This window comes from Chiloscyllium plagiosum, chromosome 41, assembly GCF_004010195.1.
Source record: "Chiloscyllium plagiosum isolate BGI_BamShark_2017 chromosome 41, ASM401019v2, whole genome shotgun sequence".
Lineage (NCBI taxonomy): Eukaryota > Metazoa > Chordata > Chondrichthyes > Orectolobiformes > Hemiscylliidae > Chiloscyllium > Chiloscyllium plagiosum.
In genome coordinates, this window is record NC_057750.1 from 12994988 (window position 1) to 13019851 (window position 24864).

Genomic DNA, 24864 nt, shown 5'->3' on the forward strand with positions numbered 1-24864 from the left:
CCACAGCAGGGAGATCAGAACTGCACACAGTATTCCAAAAATGGCCTAACCAATGTCCTGTACAGCCACAACATGACCTCTCAACTCCTGTACTCAATGCTTTGACCATTAAAGGAAAGCATATCAAACGCCTTCTTCACTATCCTATCTGCCTGTGACTCCACTTTCAAGGAGCTATGAACCTGCACTCCAAGGTCCCATTGTTCAGCACCACTCCCCAGGATACTACCATTAAGTGTATAAGTCCTGCCTTGATTACCCTTTCCAAATCATTGAAAAGAAACTGAACAAACAGAAATGGGAATGTTCTTTAGAGGGTGTGGTGTATATCGGTGTTTAGAGGGTGTGGTGTATATCAATGTTTAGAGGGTGTGGTGTATATCGGTGTTTAGAGGGTGTGGTGTATATCAAGGTTTAAAGGATGCGGTGTTTATCGGTGTTTAGAGGATGCGGTGTATATTAGTGTTTAGAGGGTGTGGTGTATATCGGTGCTTTGGGGGGGTGCAATGTATATCGGTGTTTCAAGGGGGTGCGGTGTACATTGATGTTTAGAGGGTGTGGTGTATACTCATGTTTCGAGGGTGTATTGTATATCGGTGTTTAGAGGGTTCGGTGTACATCAGTGCTTTGAGGGGGTGCGGTGTATATCAGTGTTTACAGCATGTGATGTATATCAGTGTTTAGAGGGTGTGGTGTATATCATGTTTACAGCGTGTGATGTATATCAGTGTTTAGAGGGTGTGGTGTATATCATGTTTACAGCGTGTGATGTATATCAGGGTTTAGAGGGTTCGGTGTACATTAGTGCTTTGAGGTAGGGTGACTACCCATCACACCACAAGACCACCTTTTCTGCATCTACTACCTCGAGGTCAATGGGTTCCATTAGACAAATCTCTGCCTTCCTAATGACCTGGACAAAGACATTTCATTTGTGTAGCAAAAGGTGTTAGACTGTGGAGCAATAAGGAGATGGGCCTAATTGGAATATTGGGGATGGGCCTAATTGGATAGTTCTTTCAAAGAGTTAGCATGAGGAAGTGGGCCACATAGCCTTATTTTCTGTATGGTTCTATGAATCTACAACTCGTGAGTTAGACCTTCAGTCACCCAATTCCTCTCAACAATCATCCAACTGGATAGCCAGTGTCAAAATTTTTATTGTAATCAAACTGAGTCTTTACATCACCCACTCCTGATGGTATTCTTAAATGCTGGAAGGTTTTGAGTTTTAATAAGAGATGAATAATTGCTTCGGGACTTTGTCTGAGGCTCATAGTCCTTCCTGTTATTGAGCTGTGGTTCAACCCTCCTCCAGTGCTGTTCTGGCAGTAGTTACCTGTGAAACATTAAACCATATATTTTTTTGTTCACAGATGTTCAGTAACCTGCGCCATATTTCAGCAGCTTGTGTTTGTATAACTTCTTGAAGGTGTAATGTCCCAGGTTGCTACACAGAAACATGAGCAAACGCAATTTGACACTGTGCCACGTTAGAGAAATGATTTTTTTTGTGTCTTTATTTTTATTACTGAGCCCTTGGTTGTCATGGTGCATGATGCCTGGACCTTAAACCCATCTTGTTGCCTAATGCCCTTCAGAGAAGGCAATCTGCCATCTCTACCCGGTCTGACCTACATGTGACTCCTGACTCACAGCAACATGGTTGATTCTTAACTACTCTCTGAGCAAGTTGAGATGGGCAATAATCGATGTTATAAACACACTCACATCCCACAAATAATTTTTTTTGGAAAAGGCTCTGGAATTCCTTCCTCTTTCTCTCCCCTTCATACATTTCGTAAAGTATCGCTGACCATTCCGATGGGTTAGATTTGAAAAAATGCATAATTATCAGGGGCTTTTGCAGCACAAGGATAGAGAGCATAGAGACATAGAGCTGTAGCACAGAAATAGCCCCGTTGGTCCAACACGCCCATGCTGACCAGATATCCTAAATTAACCTAGTCTCATTTGCCAGCACTTGCCCATATCCCTCCAAACCCTTCCTGTTAATGTACCCATCTACATGCTTTTTAAATGCTCCACCACTTCCTCTGGCAGCTCATTCCCTATACACACCACCCTCTGCATAAAAAAGATGCCCCTTAGGTCCCTTTTAAATCTTTCCTTTCTCATCTTAAACCTATACCCTCTAGTTTTGGGCTCCCCTATTCTGAGAAAAAGACTTTGTCTATTTATCCTATCCATGCCCCTTCACGACTTTATAAACCTCTGTAAGGTCACCCCTCAGCCTCCAACGCTCCAGGGAAAACAACCCCAGCCTATTCAGCCTCTCCCTACAGCTCAAACCCTCCAACCCTGACAATATCCTTGAAAAACCTTTCTGACCCTTTCAGGTATAAAAACATCTTTCCTATAGCAGAGAGACCGGAATTGAATGCCATATGCTAAAAGTGGGGGGATTGGGATTGGGAGTGGGATAGAGGGGGGGATTTGGAGTGGGAGAGATGTGGGAATGGGAGAGGGATAGAGATGGGTATGGGTGCTGTATGGAATTGGGAATGAGATTGGGATAGAGGGGGGAATGAGAGGGTAATGGAGGTGGGAATGGAATTGGAATAGAGGGGGATCGGGGATGGGATGAGGAGGGAGGTCGGGGGCAATGGGAGAGGGATTGGGATGCTGTCTTGTGGCTGTACAGGACATTGGTGAGACCACATTTGGAATACCGCATTCAATTCTGGTTTCCCTGCTATAGGAAGGTGGCAGTGAAACTTGAAAGTCTTCAGAAAAGATTTACATCGCAGGAGGATTGTACCTTGTGACCTGACCTATACTTAACCCTGAATCACCAACATATTGTGCTGTCTTGGGAAGCCTGTCGGACATCAGTTGGTGGCCACAGTTCCCATACTGCAGCAGTGACTGTATACCCTTCAGAACGGTGAGCAACTGTAAAACACTTGGTGACATGCAGTGGACATTAAAGGTACTATTTAAATGCAACTCTGTTATTGCAGTTGGATAGCACCTCTGTCTCTCATGTCGAGCAATAAATACTAAATTTGCTTGACACCACACCTCCCACTGAAGGAATTTTAGCAACATTAAGGACGTCTTTGCAACATCATTGAACACAGACGAGACAACTAGTGCATTTACAAAATCTTCCATTTTGCCTGCCTTCAAGGTATTACGTCATTCAGCGTTGAGCTCTTGCTCCAAGTGATTAATCGTTAGCTTTACGGTGAGGTGACTGAGCTTTGAGATTTTTTAGCAAACTTGTTGTTCCATGCTGGGATTAATGGCCCCATGTTCGACCTACTGTCACCCATTACCTGATGTGTGTGATAGAGAGGCTCTGTTGTAAAAGTCTGGGCCCCTTTGCTCCTCAGCTGCATCATTCTGTAAATGTCTCCCCCCAAAACCCTCGAGGCAACAGTATTAAATATCCTTCAGTGAACACACTCAATATGGGGAGGGGGGGGAACAATAGCCATTATCAATTAGAGGCTGCATCCTTTCACAGAGAAACTATGTCCCATTTCTGTCCCATTTTAGCTCCTGCCATTTGGGGGCCTTTCATTCAGACTCAGCTCCATTTAGATCATTGTCCATTGTTATAAACGAGAGAGCTAAAGGCAGTCCTGTCATGTGAACCCAAGCCCCTGTAGTCCCACTGTGCCGACTACCTTGGTGTGTTTTTGAGGTTAATTCTTCACCACTCTCAATATTTATATGAATCCTTTCTAATTCTACTGTTTCCCTTGTACAATGCCTTTGGTTTCCTGTGGAGATGACTGAATGGGCCCCATTACAATCTCCACAGACCAATCGTGGGTCAACTCTCAGCAAGGGGGCCGCTATTGTGGGCTTGGAATGCTGGGAGATCAGGCAAACTCAAAAGCAAAGGCACAGATTCCTCGAGAAGCAATGATCTCAGACAAATATTACACAAAATCCTCTCGGGTGAACAATACGTCGGTCTGGAGAAGCTTCGAGTTTATGCCCTCTGTCACTGAACAAAAGGTCGCACAGGTAACACTTGGCCAAGAGATGGTCGCCAACCATTTAACAATTAAATTGGAGAGGGTTTAGGAGAGATTTACCAGGATGTTGCCAGGTATCAAAGGTCTAAGTTATACAGAAGAGCTGGATAGGTTGGGACTTCTTTCACAGGAGCGTTGGAGGTTGAGAGGTGACCTGACAGAAGTTTATGAAATAATGAGGGGTATAGACAGAATTAACAGCAGTTGTCTTTTCCATGGGATAGGGGGATTTCAAAACTAAAGGGGGCACATTTTTATGATGAGAGGAGGGAAATTTAAAAAAGACAGGAGGGGCAAAATGTTTCCACAGGGGGTGGTTCGTGTGTGGAATGAACTCCCTGAGGAAGTGGAGGATACGTGTACAGTCACAACGTTTAAAAGATGTTTGGATAAGGACATGAATAGGGAAAGGTTTGGAGGGATCTGGAGGCAGGTGTGACTGGTTTGCTTTGGGATTATGTTTGGCATGGATTGGTTGGATCGAAGGGTCTGTTTTCATGCTGTACGATGCGACAATTTCACACGTTCGCTCTTGAGTCCTGGTGTTTGTCATGTCCTAGCTTGTTACACCATTAGCACTGTCCTGTGATGCTGTGGGTTCAAATCCGGAAACTGGGTATTGCCGAAGGGGCATTCTGAGGGAGTTCTGTCCCGGCTTTAAGCTAAGACGTGAAATCAGGGCCTGCTCGGGCCGTAGTCACAGATACCCTGATGTTATTGCCAAGGAGAACAGGGGTGGGATTTTCTAATCGAGATCTTATTCCACCCCAGGGGAGCAAGGCTGGACTTGAACCCAGGCCTCTGAGCTCAGAGGTAAGGAGCTCGCCTCTGCAATACGAAAGCCTGGCCAATTTCTCCATTTTTGTGCGAGGAAAACTGTAGTGCTGAACTTCTTTAACTTAATTCGTTATTTTCCTATTTCTGGAATTAAGGTTCTGTACCTCAGATGTGCGTGGCGACATTGTAGGCTTTTCATGATACTCTTGTACTTGAGTACACCTGACAATAAAGCTAAACCTAAACCCGATATTTACCCCTCAATCAGCAGCATTAACGCAGCTGACTCACACAATGAGCAGGGCACTGATTATGGGATCGTCCTGTGCTCAGACTTGCTCCCAACTTGCCCACATTGCCACAGAAAGCATACTTGGAAAAATGCTTTCGGAATGCTGGGAAATGCATTCAATCCTTCCACAAGATGGCACGGTGGTTAGCACTGCTGCCTCACAGCGCCAGAGACCCGGGTTCAATTCCCACCTCGGGCAACTGTCTGTGTGGAGTTTGCACATCCCCCCCTCCGTGTCTGCGTGGGTTTCCTTCCACAGTCCAAAAATGTGCAGGTTAGGTGATTTGGCCATGCTAAACTGTTAGGTGTAGGGGAATGGGTCTGGGTGGGTTGCTCTTCAGAGGGTCGGTGTGGACTTGTTGGGCTGAAGGGCCTGTTTCCACACTGTAAGCAATAAAATCTAAAAAGACCATAGGAGCAGAAATTAGGCCGTTCGTCCCATCGAGTCTGACAAGTGAATCATGACTGACAAGTCTTTCAACCCCGCTTTCTCCCTGTAACCCTTGATCCCCTTGGCAATAAAAAACCTATCCATCTCTGTTTTAAATGTACTCAATGATCTGGCCTCCACAGCCTTCTGTGGCAATGAATTCCAACGTTCACTCTGTCCGGGCCGCTCAGTATTCTGTAAGTTTCAATCAGAACCCCCCTTCATCCTTCTAACCTCCATTGAGTATAGTCCCAGAGTCCTCAAACGTTCCTCATATGTTAAGCCTTGCGTTCCTGCGATCATTCTCGTGAACCTTCCCTGGACCCGTTCCAGGGCTAATATAACCTTCCTGAGGTATAAGACCCAAAATTGCTCACAGTACTCTAAATGTGGTCTGACCAGAGCCTTATGAAGCCTTCTGTTAAACACTTTCAATGTGAAGCACTTGCTTCGAATCGGTTGGTTTATTCATTATAAAATCCTCAGCCTCTCTCAACTACCCACCTACATTAGAAGGTTGTCCTGTATATTGCTTTCTCTGTTGCGCCTGAACACTCACACCTGGCCGAGTGCAAATATCTATCTTGCACCCAGGCACCGAGGGTGGATTTTCCGATTTTGGGTACTATTAGTAATCTGGGTGCAAACTGCATTCGGTCTTGAAAAATGTGTTTACTTCTCCCTCTCTGAGCTGCAACTTATTTGCAAAATCTGCCATGAAAGAGGGCAATTCTCTTCAAGTTAAAGATGCATTCCTTTCTACACTGGAAAGCAGGAACCTTGGTAATGCCCCACTAAACCAGCTGAGAGTGCGTTTAACCGCAAAGGGATTTTGTAATGACCCCACTTGACTTTCAGATGTCCGAAATGGAGCAGTTTCCCAGAATCCCTCACTGCTTACACGTGGCTATTGCCAGTTTTTAAATTGGGCTAAAGTCCAAAAAAAACCGCCTCCTCCAAGGCCTGCAAATGATTCGCGGAAGCCGGGTGCGGTGGGTCCCCGTCCCGAGGGCAGTGCGTTTGGGGACGGTGTTAGAAACGGTTTCTGACCCGGTGCGTTTCAAACAGAGCAGAACGCGTGCCAGGTTAAAGTCGGACAATCCCAGACAATCTGTGACAACGAGCGAAGATTCGACCTCGGCCCAGGAGAGCAAGGCTTTCGGTAAAAGGTGCTTCTCTCCGGGGCTCCTCAGAGCTTTTGTTCTGTGTTTTTCATCTGCAGTCTTCTCACAGACGTTAGACCAGGCTCATGATGTGGATGCTCTTTGTCCCCCTGTAGCAGAGTCCTGGCACATGTGGGTTGATAGTTGTTCATGTCTCTGGCTGTCAAGGTTTTAAATGTTTAGTTTTCATGTGGACAGTCGATGAAGGTGATTGACGGAGCCTACAGTGGATACTTTTAAGATGCTGGAGCATAGAACATAGAACATTACAGCACAGTACAGGCCCTTCAGCCCTCGATGCTGTGCTGGCCTTTTAGGCTGCACTAAGATCAAACTAACCTGTATACCCTGCATTGGGCTGACTTCCATGTGTCTATCCAAGAGCCACTTAACTAACACTACCTGTGCAAATTCGCTGGGAAGACAGACACACCAGCACCAGCCTCCATGACCAGGCCAACATCCCTGGCATTGAGACACTGACCCCCTCCCCCTCCCCAATCGGCTGCGATGGGCTGGGCACGCCGTCCCCATGACCGACACGGTACTCCCCCAGCAGGTGCTCTACTCCCAGCTCCCAAACGACAGGCCAGCCCCAGGTGGGACAGAGGGAGCGCCTCAGGGATACCCTCAAGGCCTCACTGGGCCGAGTGCGGCCTTTCCACAGACACCTGGGAATCACTGGGCCGAGACCGTCCACAGTGGAGGAGGGGCATCCGGGAAGGCGTGGAGCACCTGGAGACTCGCCGTCGGGAAGAAGCGGAAGCCGGGCAAAAGGAACACGCTGCCTCACCAACACCCCACCCACCCCCTTCCCATGACCACCTCCTGCCCCCAGTGTAACACAGCCTGCGGTAGGCCCATCGGTCTGTACAGCCACCTGCAGACTCACCCTGAGAGTGGGAGAGAGTCATCCTCGACTGTGAGGGACCGCCAATGATGGTGACGCTATGCAGTCTGTTCAAAAGATGTGAAAGGAACAGAACTGAGGGGGAAGAATTTTCCATTGCCATCTTCTTTGATTCCAGTCACAAAACGGGCTTGACTAATGATTCCAGAAAATGTGCGACTGGATTATTTCAGGATTCAGCCAAGAGCAAATGGAATCTCACAGCACCAAGAAACTAACTTGTCAGGCAATTCCCGCAGTTTTAATTCCTGAATCGCTGAGACCTGTCCTCTGTAGGCAAAAGGAACGTGTCCAGGCACTGTGCCATTTTTGAATTCAGCAAAAGATTGGGGAGCAATCCTGGTGCATTCTCCATAGCAATGTATCATAAGCGAACCAGAGCCAACTTGCCGACCAATCAGACCCTTTTTCTCAGGCAGTGTACATTGTTTCTCCTTTGAAATTTGGCATTCTTGCAATTCGATCCTGATGATTGCAAGCTATGACAGTGTGTCCCTTTTCCCAACATCCCCTGAATTGGGATCCAATTGGATAACTGATCTGATCATAATGCAAATTAGCCCTCGATCTCCAGAGGGGGTTCAGCTCCCCTTTCTCCGGTGAGAAAGGTTTAAGTTTGCAAGTGATGTATTATGAGACACTGTCCTAAATGATTTGAGGCTGCTTTCTGAAAAGGATAAATAAATGAGGTGCAACTTCCCGATCCTATACAGGTCTTTGCCTCCTTCCTCATTAACATTGGATTAACATCAGTTGGGAAACCAGTAGCATGGAAGTGAGCGGAACTCTGAGGGATTATGGGTACAGTCGGTGGGAAATAACGTTATGGGGAAAAGATCAATTCAGCACCACATGGTTCCATCATAACACGGCCTGTTCTGGTGAACAGAGGAATGATGTTGACAATTCAGGTCCCACTAAGGTTGCGAGTGGATTGTAAAATTCCTTTTCAAGTCTGCACCATATTCCCTTTTGAAAACTACAATTCAACCTCGCCCACCACCCCCTCAGGCTCTACATCCCAGTTTCAAGCAACTTGCCATGAAATTTGTTTTTTGTCTGTCCCTCAGGTCACCTTTACACTTTGGCAAGTTCCTTCAACACTGTGTGGTTCGGAAGAGATTTTTCCCCGAAATATTCCTTTGAACCGAACGGCTTTCCCAGCTTTTGGACTTTTTTGTAAAGTCACTTTGCAAAAGGAGAAAGGGAACTGCGCTGTGTTTGTAGGGAGCATAAACAACTCAACTATAAGATCATAAGACACAGGCACAGGAGAAAGCCATTCAGCCCATCTCACCTCATCTCTGAGTTGATAGTTCAGTGTTTTGCTCAAACCTCTTTTAATTTAGATAAATGTGAGGTGCTGTATTTTGCAAAGGCAAATCAGGGCAGGACTTGTACACTTAATGGTAAGGCCCTGGGGACTGTTCTGGAACAAAGAGACCTTGGAGTGCAGGTTCATAGTTCCTTAAAAGGGGAGTTGCAGGTAGATAGAGTGATGAAGAAGGTGTTTGCCTTTATTGGTCAGTGCATTGAGTATAGGGGTTAATAGGTCATGTTGTGGCTGTACAGGACATTGATGAGAACACTTTTGGAATATTGTGAGCAATTCTGGTCTCCCTGCTATAGGAAAGATATTGTTAAGTTTGTGCGAAGATTTGTAGCTCGGGTGCTCGTTGTTGTGGTTCTGTTCGCCGAGCTGGAAGTTTTTGTTGCAAACGTTTCGTCCCCTGGCTAGGCGACATCATCAGTGCTTGGGAGCCTTCTGCGAAGCGCTTCTTTGATGTTTCCTCCGGTGTTTATAGTGGTCTGTCCCTGCCGCTTCCGGTTGTCAGTTTCAGCTGTCCGCTATAGTGGTTGGTATATTGGGTCCAGGTCGATGTGTTTGTTGATGGAGTTTGTGGATGAATGCCATGCCTCTAGGAATTCCCTGGCTGTTCTCTGTCTGGCTTGCCCTACGATAGTAGTGTTGTCCCAGTCGAATTAAATGCCTAAAACTAGGGGGCATGCATTCAAGGTGAGAGGGGGAAAGCTCAAAGGAGATAGAATCATAAAATCCTTAACAGTGTGCAAACAGGCCATTTGGCCCAACAAGTCCAATCTGACCCTCCAAAGAGTAACCCACCCAGACCCTATTATTCTACATTTACCTCAGACTAATGCACCTAACTTACACATCCCTGAACACAATGGGCAATTTAGTACGGCTAATTGCCCTAACCTGCACATCTTTGGATTGTAGGAGGAAACCAGAGCACCCAGAGGAAAGTCACGCAGACACGGGGAGAATGTGCAAACTCCAGTCAGACAGTCACCCGAGGCTGGAATCAAACCCAGATCCTTGGTGCTGTGAGGCAGCAGTGCTAACCACTGAGCCAGAGAGTGGTAGGAGTCTGGAATGCACTGTTAGAGGTGGTGGTGGAGGCAGATAGGGCATTTAAGAAACTTTTACATCGGCACATGAATATGCAAGGAATGGAGGGATATGGACCAAGGGCAGGCAGAGGGAATTAGTTTAATTTGGCATTGTGTTCGGTGCAACATCATTGGCTGTACTGTTCTAGGTTCTATATTATATGGACGAGTTAGACCGAAGGGTCTGTTTCTATGCTGTATAACTCTATGACTCTAATATCCTTGAGCTCAGATTCAGCTTTCAGCCTTGAACTTATTAGTTTTTCTTTTATGTTTCTCCTCCATGCTCTCCCTGCATTGATATTAACTCTTCCTCCTTGCAGTCTCCGACACATTAATATCGTGTATGACACAATTTACTTGACCTCTTCAAATTCTAGCCTCCATATTACTTCCCCTCATATTGAGCTCTGCAGCCATTTCCCTCTCACTCAGACAGGTCCAGGGCTCCCTTGGTATGATGTAACTCAGTTGCCAGCATTTCCACATCCGGAGTCAGACGATTGTGGCTTTGAGTCCCCCTCCAATGAGCACATACGACATAATCCAGGCACGTATTAAAGTGGTGCATTGCAGGTGTTGTGCATGTCAGCGCTGTTATCTTTAGGATGAGATGCCCATCCCTCTCCTGGACCAACATCAACCACTACCTAAAGCAGGTGTTACTATCTCATTGTTGTTTTTGGGATCCTCCTGTGCATAGACTGACTGCCTTTCCCTCACTTGTGACTACACTTCTTGAATTGGTTGTTAAAGTGCCTTGGGATATCTTGAGGTCAAGAAGAGTGCACTACCAATGCAAGTCTTTTGTTTAAAATGTCAACAGGCCTGTAAATAAAACGTGATTCAAGCAGCAATACTTTGTCTTTGTAAGTCGCAACTTAGTCCCATGAGCTGACAGACAAAATTTATCACGGAGCATTGATTCCAGTAAATCTCCTTTGGAGATCTCATTTCACACAGGCTAAAGAGTGGAGCTTTTCTCAATCTAGTTAACAACTCCTGCAGTCAGCAGTGAACAGCTCTGCCTCTTGTCTCTGAGGTTATATAATCAGACCATGGAGTTATCAAAACCCATAGCCTCGGGCCAGCCTGATGAAGGAATTTGGCCGGAAACATTGACTTTACTGCTCCTGGATGTTATCTGACCTGCTGTGCTCTTCCAGCTTCACATCTATTAACTGAGATTTCATAAGGGATGACTTGACATGATTGAGGAGTGGTGCTGGTGAGTGGGTTTAGTTAAGGTGGTTTTTTTCCAGGGGTTGGTCAGCGTGAGAGGGGGCTGCTGTCCATATACTGTGAGCAGGGCAGTATTACAGGAGGACAGTGTAATACAACTGTAGATGTGTACTGCACATATAATCTTCAAAGTACTCTCCTGTTGTGATGGGCTTTGAATCTACAGAACCTAGGCCATTGCAGAAACAAACAGCCTGGGGCACTGGGAAATGCCCTTATTATGAGATGATCCCATTAAAACCAGGACGGTCTGATCTGTCTTTCCCTGCAGTCAACTGAGCCTCTTCTGTTGCAGTGGTACAGCTAAATTACTTCCAGCCAAATGCTACTGGCATCTTCATGTATGAGCTAACAGGATTCTTGACCACCGGACGGTGCTTTGGTTGCCACATATGAACACCGGAGGAAACATCAAAGAAGCGCTTCGCAGGAGGCTCCCAAGCACTGATGATGTCGCCTAGCCAGGGGACGAAACGTTTGCAACAAAAACTTCCAGCTCGGCGAACAGAACCACAACAAGATATTGTTAAATTGACAAGTTTCAGAAAAGATTTACAAAGCTGTTGCCAGGGTTGTAGGGTTTGAGCTATAGGGAGAGGCTGAATAGGCTGGGGCTGTTTTCCCTGGAGCGTCGGAGGCTGAGGGGTGACCTTATAGAGATTTATAAAACCAAGAGGGGCATGGATAGGGTAAATAGACAAGGTCTTCTGCTCAGAGCAGGGGAGTCCAAAACTAGAAGGCATAGGATTAAGGTGAGAAGGGAAAGATTTCAAAGGGACCTTTTTCATGCAGCGGGTGGTGTGTGTATGGAATGAGCTGCCAGAGGAAGTGGTGGAGGCTGGTACAATTTAAAAGGCACCTGGATGGGTATATGAATAGGAAGGGTTTAGAGGGATATGGGCCAAATGCTGGCAAAGGGGACGAGATTAAGTTAGGATATCTGATTGGCATGGACCGATGGGTCTGTTTCCATGATGACTCTATACTTTATTGTAGCTTGTTATGTCCCAGAATATCCCTTTACTACAATCCACAGTCTTTTCAAACTCACCTGATCGCAAACGTTTGGACAAGTGAACCCTTTCGATGACTTTCCATGTTGGGTAGGATTGATGAGGGAATTTCCCAGATGAGGTGCAATGAGCCAGGAGAAGGGTTTGAAATGAACCCATTGTCTGAAGCATGCTCTCGCAACCTCCTGGCATATATAACGGAAAGCAGCTCCATTTCCAAAGCTGGGCCTGAACGAACGGTTTGAGAGGCAAGACTTTCTCCGATGCATTAAACTCCCCAGCTCAAATATCACCCAAAGGATAGCACACAAAGTTGTGATGAATGATATTTAACAGGGCAGTTTACAGTCTGTCCTGACCCTTAAATATTGACTTTAATTGAAACTAATGTATTTTAGTGCCGACAATTAACCTGCAGTACAAAATGTGAGCAGGCTGTAATTCCACTCGAAGATAATTTACAACCCCAACTCCCAATCTCCATCAGGTGGTAAATCTCCTGAACCATCATTGCCTGTTGAAAATACCCAAGGCCCCTCTGTTTATGATTCTCCAGCTAATAGGAATCCCATATAAAACATTGCCTATAACTTGCCCCTATAATATTCCCTGATATAACACACTTTGATAATGGTTCTCTTGGTAATGCAAAACCATAACACAGGCTGGACTCGTGAGTCTCTTGCTGAGAGCAAACGGCATTAAATGCTCTTTCACTCCCACCTCAGCATGACAAGCTTCGGTACGTCTATTCCGTCAGAATTGTCGGGAGGATGTTGACTTTGACGTGGTGGTAGTGCTCCTGCCTCCCAGTGACGCATTGAGTTCGGCTGAGTTACCAGACCCGAAACGTGAACTCGGCTTTCTCTCCCTCCGATGCTGCCCAGACCTGCTGAGCTTCTCCAGCAATTTTGGTTTTCTTTTCGGATCTCAGCATCTTTGTTTCACTTCCCACTTTACGAATCCCACTCCGGAATCTTCAACACGTGAATCTAAGGTGACACTCCCCTCTGCATTGGACTTTCTGGATCCCAAAGTACCATTAACGAGGAGTTCAGCCTGGTGTCCCACAGCCAACATCACAGATACAGAATCATAGAATAGAAGCCCTACAGAATGGGAACAGGCCCTTCGGCCCAACAAGTCCATACTGACCCTTCAAAGAGTATCGCACCCGAACCCATTCTCCACTACTGTAGATTTATCCCTCCCTAACCTACACATCCCTGGGCACTATAGCATGGCCAATCCACCCTGACCTGCACATCTTTGGACTGTGGGAGGAAACCAGAGCACCCGGAGGAAACCCCACGCAGATAGAGGTAGAACATGCAATCTCCACACAGACAGTCGCCTGAGGCTGGGAATCGAACCCAAGTCCCTGGTGCTGTGAGGCAGAAGAGCTAACCACTGAGCCACCCTGCTGCCCTCTCACCATGCTAAGGCAGTTCCACACCACTGTTCCCTCGGAGATTATTCTGTGCAAATTGCCTGTCATATTTCTCTGCTCTACAACATTGGCAGCATTTCACAAGTAGTTTGAGGCCTGCGGAATGCTTTGAGATTATGTAAGAAACTGGTGTAAAGTCTTTCTTTGATTTACATTGCAATGTTGGCTTGTCTCTTTAGAAGGACGATACAATTGAAACATATGGAATACTTAATGGACTGGACAGAGTAGATGTTGGGAAGATGTTTCCATTGGTGGGAGAGACTAGGGCCCAAGGGCACAGCCTTAGAGTAAAGGGAAGACTGGAGATAAGGCGAAACTTCTTCAGCTGGAGGATAGTGTGGAGGCCAAGTCATTGAGTATATTTAAAACGGAGATCGATAGGTTCTTGATTGTAGAGGGGGTCAAGGGTTACAGGGAGAAAGCGGGAGAATGGGGTTGAGAAACTTGCCAGCCATGATTGAATGGTGGAGTAGACTCGATGGGCTGAATGGCCCTAATTTCTGCTCCTCTGTCTAATGGTCTTCTGGTCTAAATACTTTCAGTTGGAAAGATTGGTTGAGCAAAGAGTTGGTTAAAGAACACAGAGCAAAATCAAACTGGAGGTGGGGTGGAGGTGCAGTTACATGGCGATGTTGCGACCGGTCTAGCAATCCTGGGTTCAAATCCCAGCATGCACGGCTGGCATCATTTCAATTCCATTCATAAACTTGGGATTTAAACTCAGCGATGGTGATGGTGCAACCATTGTTATAAAACCCACCTGGGTCACCCCACTGGGTTCCTCAGGGAGGGAAAAGTGCCATGCTTACCTGGTCCGGTCTACATGTGAATCCAGACCTACAGGAGTGTAATTGAATCATATCTGCGCCCCCACCCTGAAATGACTGAGCAAGCCAGTCAGTTGCACCTAACCACTACAAAGTCTGAAACAAATGAACATCTAACATCAACGCAAGCTGGAACTCAGCATTATTGATCACTGTTCATTCAGTGTCGCTGGGTCAAAATCCTGGAATGACCTCTCTCAGAGTATTGTGGGTCATACCCACAGCACATGGACTGCAGCGGTTCAAGAAGGTAGCTCACCCCCCACCATCTCTTGCAATGGACAATAAACTCCAGTCATGGCCACCTCACACGAAGAGCAAAATTAAAAATAAATATTGCCCCGGCAGTGTCAGAATGAGCCATTGTTAGCCCTGAATGTGAAGGATCATGGGACCCAAAGCAACTTTGGCTACTCTTGCGATCAGAGTTAGTTCATGACCACGTTGGACTGTGCACTGGAACCTAAACCATTTCTCACTGCGTGAGCATCTTGGGCTATTCGACTGCAAAAGGCATCACATCCTAACCTGTCATTATTCTCGCCTATATCAGAACATTTTCAGATAGTGGCTCAATGAATGGGCTGGGGAACACATGTTGGGACTAAAGCAGAGAAGGCTGGAGAAACTCAGCAGGTCTGGCAGCATCTGTGGAGAAAGAAACAGAGTTAACGTTTCAGGTCCAGTGACTCATCTTCAGATTGAAGACAACAATTTTCTGTCGAAATGAAAGACACTACATTACCATTTTATTTTCAGTTTAAGGGTTAGATTTGATTCTATGCTTTCTTTTTCTCTTGTAAACATACGAGATCCTGTTGAAGCGAAATGTCAGCTTATCAACGTGGCTAAAGGTAGATGACCGTGTTGGAAAAGCACAGCTGGTCAGGCAGCATCCGAGGAGCAGGAGAGTCAATGTTTCAAGCAAAAGCTTTTCATCCTGATGCTTTTGCCCGAAACATCGACTCTCCTGTTCCTCGGACACTGCCTGACTGCTGCGCTTTTCCAGCACCACACTTTTTGACTCTGATCTCCAGTGTCTGAGGTCCTCACTTTCTCCTAATATTTGTCCTTCAATAATGACGGCGCCTAAAACTGGTAATGTAGTCGTATGAGTATACAGACATTAGGTAGAAAAAGGCCATTCAGCCCCTCAAGTCAGCTCCGCCCTTCAATAAACTCGATGCTAATCTGTTTACGTTTCACATTCCACATTCCCAGCAAACCTCAAGGACTTTTGATTCTTCTTGTCTAACAGGAACCTGTCTAACACCACCACCTTAAAAATATTCCATGACCCCCTCCCCCTAACCCGGTCTCCAGCTCCTTCCGAGGCACTGGGTTCCAATTATGTCCAACCCACTGAGAGAAAAATAAAATTCTCCTCATTGCTCTCCTAAAAAGACAATTTCTTAGTTTCAAACAGTGCCTCGGGTCATTTGGGCTCTTTGGCACATTGGGTCTGTGCTATCTACATTAATTTCACTTTCCAGTCCCTTGAATCCCTATAGTGTGGAAGCAGACTTTTCAGCCCATCGATTCTCTACCAACCCTCTGAAGAACATCCCACCTACAACTATTCCCTTACCCTATCCCTGCATTTCCCATGGCTAATCCACATAGCCTGCATATTAGATTAGATTAGATTACTTACAGTGTGGAAACAGGCCCTTTGGCCCAACAAGTCCACACCGACCAGCCGAAGCGCAACCCGCCCAGACCCATTCCCCTACATTTACCCCTTCACCTAACACTACGGGCAATTTAGCTCTCTGGACAATGTGGGCAATTTAGCATGGCCAATGCGCCTTAACCTGAGCGTCTTTGGATTGTGGGAGGAAACCCACGCAGACACAGAGAGAATGTGCAAGCTCCACACAGACAGTCACCTGAGGTGAGAATTGAACCTGGGTCCCTGGCTCTGTGAGGTAACAGTGCTAACCACTGAGCCACCGTGTCACCCAAATGCAATGGCGGGAATGTTAATCCACTTCAATCACTCTTTCATGTATGTTTTGAACATTGTGAGGTTTTCTGCCTCTATTACTCTCCCAGGCAGTACATTCCAGATTCCTACTGTCCTCTGTGTGAACATTTTCATCAAATCCCCTCTAAACCTCCTGCCCGGCCCATTAGTTATGGACTTATCCACTGGTCATGGCTGATTATGGGAGCTTGCTGTGCATCAATGGGCTCCCAGTTTCCTACATGTGTGATCACACTTGGCTGTAAAGTGCTTGGTAAACTCTGAGGGTGTGAAAGGCACTATATAAACGCAACGCTTTCTTCTGTCGCTTTGATAGGATACTGCCTGTTGGCTCAGCGGCTCACAAATGGAAAGACTGTTGAAGATTACAGGTAAATCCCCAGCCTGCATCCGTGTGAATTATCCTCTCATTTTAACACAAGTCCCTTTAAATTGAAATCTCGGTGTGGACAGCCTGCAAGATGGTTGCTTTGGGCATCAGAGGAAGTGGATGGGAGCTTTTTATTGATCTCCTGGGTCTGATTGATGCTGGTACAGAGTGCCTCCTACTGTTAAACGCCCCGTTACAAACAACTAGGCTTCCCTCTCATTTATCTCCAAATCGAACATTAAATGTAAAACCACTGCTGCATTTCTGACCACAATGGGCACTCAGTGACAATAATGAAACTTGCGGTAATGGGATCTCTCCTTATCCAGAGAGAAATTATCTCTTTACCCATAAACCTCTGACTCTGTAAAATAGACCTTTGGTAGGTTTTAACACATTTCAGGAACAAGGAAGTATCTCTCTGGTTGCAGGCAAGGATTTACTGTGTAATATTTATACATTAAGCATACATTAGCTGAAGAAATGCACACATTGTTAAAGTTTTTGATCTTGCATTCATCAGGATAATTTGCAAGAAATACTGATTTGGTATTCTCACAAAATTGTCTGATGACTGAAAGATTAAAAAAAAACTTCACCAAAATGTCTTTTTTCAGCAAAACTTCAAATATTATGTGTGTGTGTACGTGCGCGCGCATTGCTATGCTTTCCTTTATAGGTCAGAGTATTGAGTATAGGAGTTGGGAGGTCATGTTGTGGCTGTACAGGACATTGGTTAGGCCACTGTTGGAATATTGCGTGCAATTCTGGTCTCCTTCCTGTCAGAAAGATGTTGTGAAACTTGAAAGGGTTCAGAAAAGATTTACAAGGGTGTTGCCAGGGTTGGAGGGTTTGAGATATAGGGAGAGGCTGAACAGGCTGGGGCTGTTTTCCCTCAAGCGTCAGAGGCTGAAGGGTGACCTTATAGAGGTTTACAAAATCAGGAGGGGCATGGATAGGTTAAATAGGCAAAGTCTTTTCCCTGGGGGGTGGGGGAGTCCAGAACTAGAGGGCATAGGTTTAGGGTGAGAGGGGAAAGGTATAAATGAGACCTAAGGGGCAAATTTTTCACACAGAGGGTGGTACCCTTCAGTCCAATTTAGCCATGCTGACTAGATATCCTAAATTAATCTAGTCCCATTTGCCAGCACCCAGCCCATATCCCTCCAAACCCGTCCTATTCATATACCCATCCAGATGCCTTTTAAATGTTGCAATTGTACCAGCCTCCACCACATCCTCTGGCAGCTCATTCCATACACGTACCACCCTCTGCGTGAAAACATTGTCCCTTAGGTCTCTTTTAAATCTTTCCCGTCTCCCCCTAAACCTATGCTCTCTAATTTTGAACTCCACGACCCTAGGGAAAAGACCGTGGCTCTTTTCGAAATTCACCCAAAATAAATTAGATGAGAAAGCGTTGTTTGGCAAGGAATATGTCTTTACCATTAATTTATTTTCATCGGCTTTACCCAGTTTGGCCCTATTTACAATTTTTGCTGCATGATTTCTGTCAATCATCCCCCAAGAACTCAGCGTCGCTCTCAAAACCCTCAGAGTTGAAATCGTCCTCGTCATCCTTCTCCTCAATAATTCACCACCCATCTCAAAGGCGCAATCTGTTGTATCACCCGCTACAATTTCAAACATCACGCCCACTAGTTGAGGAAACATTAAACATTTCATAACAGTCCACACCACAAGTCTTTCATCTTTAGCCACAGTAAAGAGATTCCTTGGTCACCCTGCATGTGCAATTTCTGATTTTTGCTTGTGTTTGCAAAGTGTTTGGATTTTGCTGCTTTACCCACGACAAGGACATTCAGCGGCTGACTCCTGGGTGGCAATCACACATTAGCGATTGTGCATCACACTAAATGTGGTTGCAATTTGCACCACAATATTCACTTATCCCTGATCCATTGGCAATGCCATGTTCTGGGTCTGACTCATAATTATGATGAGGATCAGAGTTGACACTTTGCTTAAGGAGTCTTGGTTTATGGTCGCAGTGTCGGTTCTTCATAATTTCTGTTATTCTATGTTAACACTTCATCTTCATGCCTGAGCCTCTTCCTTTCTCGTCCTCTTAATTGCAGCCTGTCGCTGTCAACATTTTATTTCCCTGCGCCAGACTCTTCATCTTCCCCGGCCCTGCCTGCTGCCTGTCAATTTCCCTTACCAAGTCAGAGCGTGTACTCTTTCAGAGCATTCAGAGGAAACAAATATGATGTTGTGAAAATATGAGAAGTTAAAAACAGAAATGGAAAATTTGAAACAAGGCCCAAGATTTGCAATATAAAATACGCTCTTAGCTGACTGCTGGAAGAAGTAGTTTGGACAAGGCAAGTGTAGGTAATGTAGAACATCTAGCTTTGCTCTGTATTTCTCTATTTTAATACCTAATCTACTTTAGTGCCTAAGATTTGTACTGAAGCACTGTCGAAGCGTAAGGGGTAAGCCACTCAGGATGGAGATGAGGAAGAATTTCTTCCCTCAGAGAGCTGAGAACCTGTGGAATTGTCTCCCACAGGAAGCTGTTGGGGCCATTAGGTATAAGCTGTCATTAGATAAATTCAAGAGGGAGCTGGACATGGCCCTTGCAGCTTAAGGGATCATGGGATACTGAGAGAGAGAGAGCAGGAAAGGGGGACTGAGATTGCATGATCAGCCGAGATCATACTGAATAGTAGTGCAGGCTCGAAGGGCCGAATGGCCTGCTCCTATATTTTAATGTTTCTATGACCTGAAGATAGCACCTTGTGTGGCCATGATTTGGAGATGCCGGTGTTGGACTGTCATGTACAAAGTTAAAAATCACATGACACCAGGTTATAGTCCACTATAACCAGATGAAGGAGCAGTGCTCTGAAGCTAGTGCTCCCAATTAAACCTATTGGACTATAACCTAGTGTTATGTGATTTTTAACATTGTGAGGCAGCATTGTGCACATTTCACTGTGCTCCTGTACTTCACACTTGGGTACATGTGACAATAAACCTAATTCTAATTTTAAGGCTGTGCAATCACCGTCCTACCTGGACTACCCTGTGTGTCACTGGTTTGATGTGGCACAGTGGTAACATTGATGATTGCTAACTACAAAGCTCAGGCTAATTGTGGTCTGTGGGTTCAAGCCTCACCATAGGAATCTGAATTCAGTCATTTAAAGAAAAATAACAGTTCTCATACTGAAAAACCAGTCTTGAATAGTGAAGCTATTGCCCATTGTCATTAAAATCAATCTGGGTCTGTAATGCCCTTCAGAGAGATGGTGATCTGTCATCTTGTATACAACTTTAGTAAGGCCACATTGTGTGCATGTCTGGTACACCAGGGTATAGGAAGAATTTGAGGAGAGAGTGCAAAAGAGATTTCCTAGGATGTTGCCTAGATTGGAGTGTGTTAGCTAAAGGAGAGGTTGGACAAACTTGGATTGTTTTCGTGAGAGTGTTGGAGGCTGAGGGGCAACCTGACAGACATATATACCAGAGGCGTGGATAGTCAGTCTTTCTTCCAAGGTGGAAATATCAAATACTTGGGGGGCATTGGTTTCAGGTGAGAATGGGAAAGTTTAAAGGAGACTTTTTTTTTCTGCAAGAGGGTGGTAGGTGCCTGGAACACGCTGCCTGGTGAGATGGTGGAAGCAGATACCATAGCAAGGTTTATGAAGCATTTAGACAGGCAGGGAAATAGAGGGATACAGGCAGGCAGACAGGATTAGTTTAGAATGGCATCGTGGTGGGTACAGTCATGGTGGGCTGAAGGGCCTGCATCCGTGCTGTATTGTTCCATGTTTTTACCTGGTCTGGCCCTCATATGACTCCAGACCCACAGCAATGTGGTCGGTTCTTAACTACCTCCTGAGATGGCCTTTCTCAGTTCAAGGGTCAAATGCTGGGCTTGCCAATGACACATGTGTCCCCAGAAAGAACAAAATAAATTCAGGCGTGGGTAAAATTTGTACCTGAGACAGGCTCTCCCCTTTCTCTGTCCCTTTTGTAATCCTACTTTCTGCATGTTTTGTCATCCCTTTTTTCGAAAGAAGCATTAACTTGCATTTGTATAGCGCCATTAATGCAGCCAAGCATCCTGAAGTGCTCCACAGAGGGTGCATCAAAGAACAGTCAGAGGCTGAGGGGTGACCTTATAGAGGTTTATAAAATCATGAGGGGCATGGAGAGGATTATTAGACAAAGCCTTTTCCCTGAGGTGGTGGAGTCCAGAACTAGTGGACATAGGTTTAGGGTGAGAGGGAAAAATATAAAAGAGACCTAAGGGGCAACGTTTTCATGCAGAGGGTCGTACATGTATGGAATGAGGTGCCAGGGGAAGTGGTGGAGGCTGGTACAATTACAGCATTTAAAAGGCATCTGGATGGGTATATGAATAGGAAGGATTTGGAGGGATATGGGCAGGCAGGTGGGACTAGATTAGGTTGGGATATCTGGTCGGCATGGACGGGTTGGACTGAAAGGTCTGTTTCCATGCTGTCCATCTCTATGACTCTATGACTCTAATATTGGACAGGCTAGCATGTGACCGGGTATCAAGGTCAATGATCAAAAGCCAAGCGGAAGAGATAGGATTTATCAGCATCTTGCAGGAGGAGTGAGAGGCCAGGGAGTGGAGCGAGGGAGTTCTGCAGCTCCAGTTCCTAAGCAGCTGACAGCACCGAGTGAAATTGGGGAATACGCCTGGAGCCAGGACTGGGAGCAGTGCAGACATCCTGCAGATCTGCGGGAAATTCCAGAGACAGGGAAGAAGCAATGTCAAGGAGGAATTTTAACAATGTGGATGAGAAGTTGAGCAGGGAGCTAGTAAAGGTTTTCAAGTGTGGGACTGGTGTTGGAACAGAGGTAAATTCCAAAGAGGAGACTTTTGCAAACCTGTATTCTATTTTGCAGGCGTACAAGGGAACACAACTCATGTCCCACCCCAAATTATGCATTTGGGTTCTCTCCTTTAGCTTTGACATATGAGTTTTCAGCTAGGAAGAAATATGCTAAATAACAACATTGTTTCCATATGACTCACCGACATGATATATTTTGTCTTTCATAATACGTCAGCATGACTCAGATACACCTAAATTGTAGATAGTGTTTTCTATGTGTGCATGTGTTTCAATAGAGATTCAACATTTTGAGGATAAATTATGAATATTTGTACTAAAAACATGTGTGTTATAAATAGACAAAGTATAGATTTTATCCGCAGAGTAACGTATCTGACCATGATGATATTCAGCATTTGGCAACAGTCTAAAACTTAGAGCCAGACTGTTCAGGAGAGATGTTAGGAAGTACTTCTAACACACAAACAAAAATTATGTTAAAAATCACACACCAGGTTATAGTCCAACAGGTTTATTTGGAAGCACCAGCTTTCGGAGCGCTGCTCCCACACAACCACCTGATGAAGAAACAGTGCTCCGAAAGCTAGTGCTTCCAAACAAACCTGTCGGACTATAACCTGGTGTTGTGTGATTTTTAACTTTGTCCACCCCAGTCCAACACCGGCTCCTCCACATCCAGACAAAGAATGGTAGACGTTTGGAACTTCCACAAATGGCAGCTGATCAGTTGTTAGTTTTACATCTGAGAACAACTAATGTTTGTTAAGCAAAGGTGTAAAGTATACGGTATACAGCATCCTTTTATCGGAAGGATGTGTTAAACTTCAGAGGGTGCAGAAAAGATTTACAAGGATGTTAAAACCGATAAAACAATCTGTGGATGCTGGAAATCAGAAACAAAAACAGAACTTGCTGGAAAAGCTCAACAGGTCTGACAGCAGCTGTGGAGAGACATCAGAACTCTAAGGAGGGGTCACTGGACCCGAAATGTTAACTTTGATTTCTCTCCACAGATGCTGCCAGACCTGTTGAGCTTTTCCAGTCATTTCTGCTTATAAGGACATTTCCAGGATACGAGGGTTTGAGTTACAGGGGAGAGACTGGAGTGTCAAAGGCTGAGGGTTAACCTTTTAAAGGTTTATAAAATCATGAGGGGCATGATAGGGCAAATAGCCAAGGTCTTATTTTCCCCTAGAGTGGGGGAGTCGAAAACCAGAGATTTAAGGTGAGATGGAAGAGATTTAGAAAGAACCAGAGGGATTACTTTTTCATGCAGAGGGTCGGTGTGGACTTGTTGGGCCGAAGGGTCTGTTTCCACACTGTAGGGATTCTATTTATCAGGATAGTCACTGGGATCCCTGTGATTTTGTATTGGTCTTTCTGCACTGTTTCTCGGATACCTATGATTGTGCATGAGTTTATCTGAATGGTATCTGTTTTTCTGTATTGAGGGAAAAATTTAAAAGAGACCCAAGGGGCACGTTTTTCACACAGAGGGGGGTATGTGTATGGAATGAGCTGCCAGAGGAAGTGGTGGAGGCTGGTACAATTTAAAAGGCATCTGGATGGGTATATGAATAGGAAGGGTTTGGAGGGATATGGGCCGGGTGGTATTGGTGGCTCGGTGTTTAGCACTGCTGCCTCACAGCACCAGGGTCCCAGGTTCAATTCCAGCCGTGGGCAACTGTCTGTGTGGAGTTTGCACATTCTCCCCATATCTGTGTGGGTTTGCTCCGGTTTCCTCCCACAGTCCAAAGATGTGCAGGGCAGGAGTGAATTGGCCACGCTAAATTGCCCATAGTGTTGGGTGCATTAGTCAGAGGAAAATGGGTCTGGGTGAGTTATCCTTCAGAGGGTTGGTTTGGCCAAATGGCCTGTTTCCATACAGTAGGGAATCTAATTTAAAGTGCTGGCAAATGGGATTGGGTCAGATTAGGATGGGTGGTTGGTGTGGATGAGCTGTACTTATTTCCGTGCTGTGTGACTCATTGAATGGGCTACTCCTAAATTAAGGTCTACTTTTTGTGCATTTAATTTTTTTTTTCTGTAAAAGTCCATGCACTCTTAAAGATGTAAGTGCACACACGCGTCCGTGGAATGTGTCATTGCCCTGCGGATGGTTTCAATCAGGCTTTCTGCTACCCAAGTTTAACTGTCAGCCCTCTCTCCATCCATTCCCCACTAGACAGCGCTGTGTGATCACTGTATGAGGCCGGGAGGGCGCTTCTGCAGCCCGGCTGACATGCCCAGGCCAGCCCGGGGAGGGGGAAGAAGGGTGAGGGAGGGCTTTAAGATAGGCCCCGACCTCAAACCGGTTTGACGGTTTAATGGTCGTGGACCGGTTAAACCCCGGAGGTCATGCAAAGTTCAAGCAGTCAACAGAGCTCCTGTAAAATGAAAGGAAACCTCAATTAACCGTGATCTGCAGCGTTTAAGTCAAACAGCAAATTCTACACCGTTGCAAAAATCATCCCAACGATCCACTCAGATCAAATGTTACAGTAGAACTCTTTTAACCGGTGAAATGTTTTCTCTAATTTAGAATTACTCGGTTTTGTGATACTAATAATGAGCTATGAAGTGTTCCCCATGTGTGTTTAAAGAACTTCATAATGATACCATTATCAATGGGAGAAGTTTTCAAAGTGGCTATTTTCCCCCCCTGTTATTTTCAGGTCATTATGAGGCTGAATGCTGGTTCTGTTTGTGCACTCTGGTAAACTGGGATTTAAATACAAGCCGAGTCTCCAGGTTACTTTAACCCCGTTAAATCAGCGCGGGTTTCGGAGCCATTGGAAACGAGCACTCTCGACAAATATAGAGGGAGGTCGGCGTCAAACCAGAGAGAGAGAGAGCTGGAGAAGGGGGGAGACAGATGGGAGAGATGGTCGGTGAGTAGGACAATGGCAGAGAGAGAGAGAGGGGGACAGTAAAAGTGTGGGAGAGACGGTGAAAAAGGGAGGGACAATGAAAGAGTGGTAGTAAGAGAGGGAGAGACAATTAGAGTGAGAGAGTGAAAGAAAGAGTGAAAGAGATTTTAAGAGAGGGAGAGATAGTAAGTGTCTGTGTGTGTGTTTGAGAGAGAGTTATAGGGAGACAGTGAAAGCGAAAAC

General features: G+C 45.6%; 1 long non-coding RNA gene across 1 annotated transcript; it reads right to left on the minus strand.

Annotated features, from left to right (window-relative positions):
• Positions 1-1149: 1149 nt before the first annotated feature.
• LOC122542871 lies at positions 1150-16568 on the minus strand. Its single transcript, XR_006309878.1, has 3 exons — positions 16557-16568; positions 14728-14731; positions 1150-1339 (listed from the first exon to the last, which is right to left on the minus strand). It is a non-coding gene; the product is annotated as an uncharacterized LOC122542871 (long non-coding RNA).
• Between the last annotated feature and the right edge of the window lie 8296 nt (positions 16569-24864).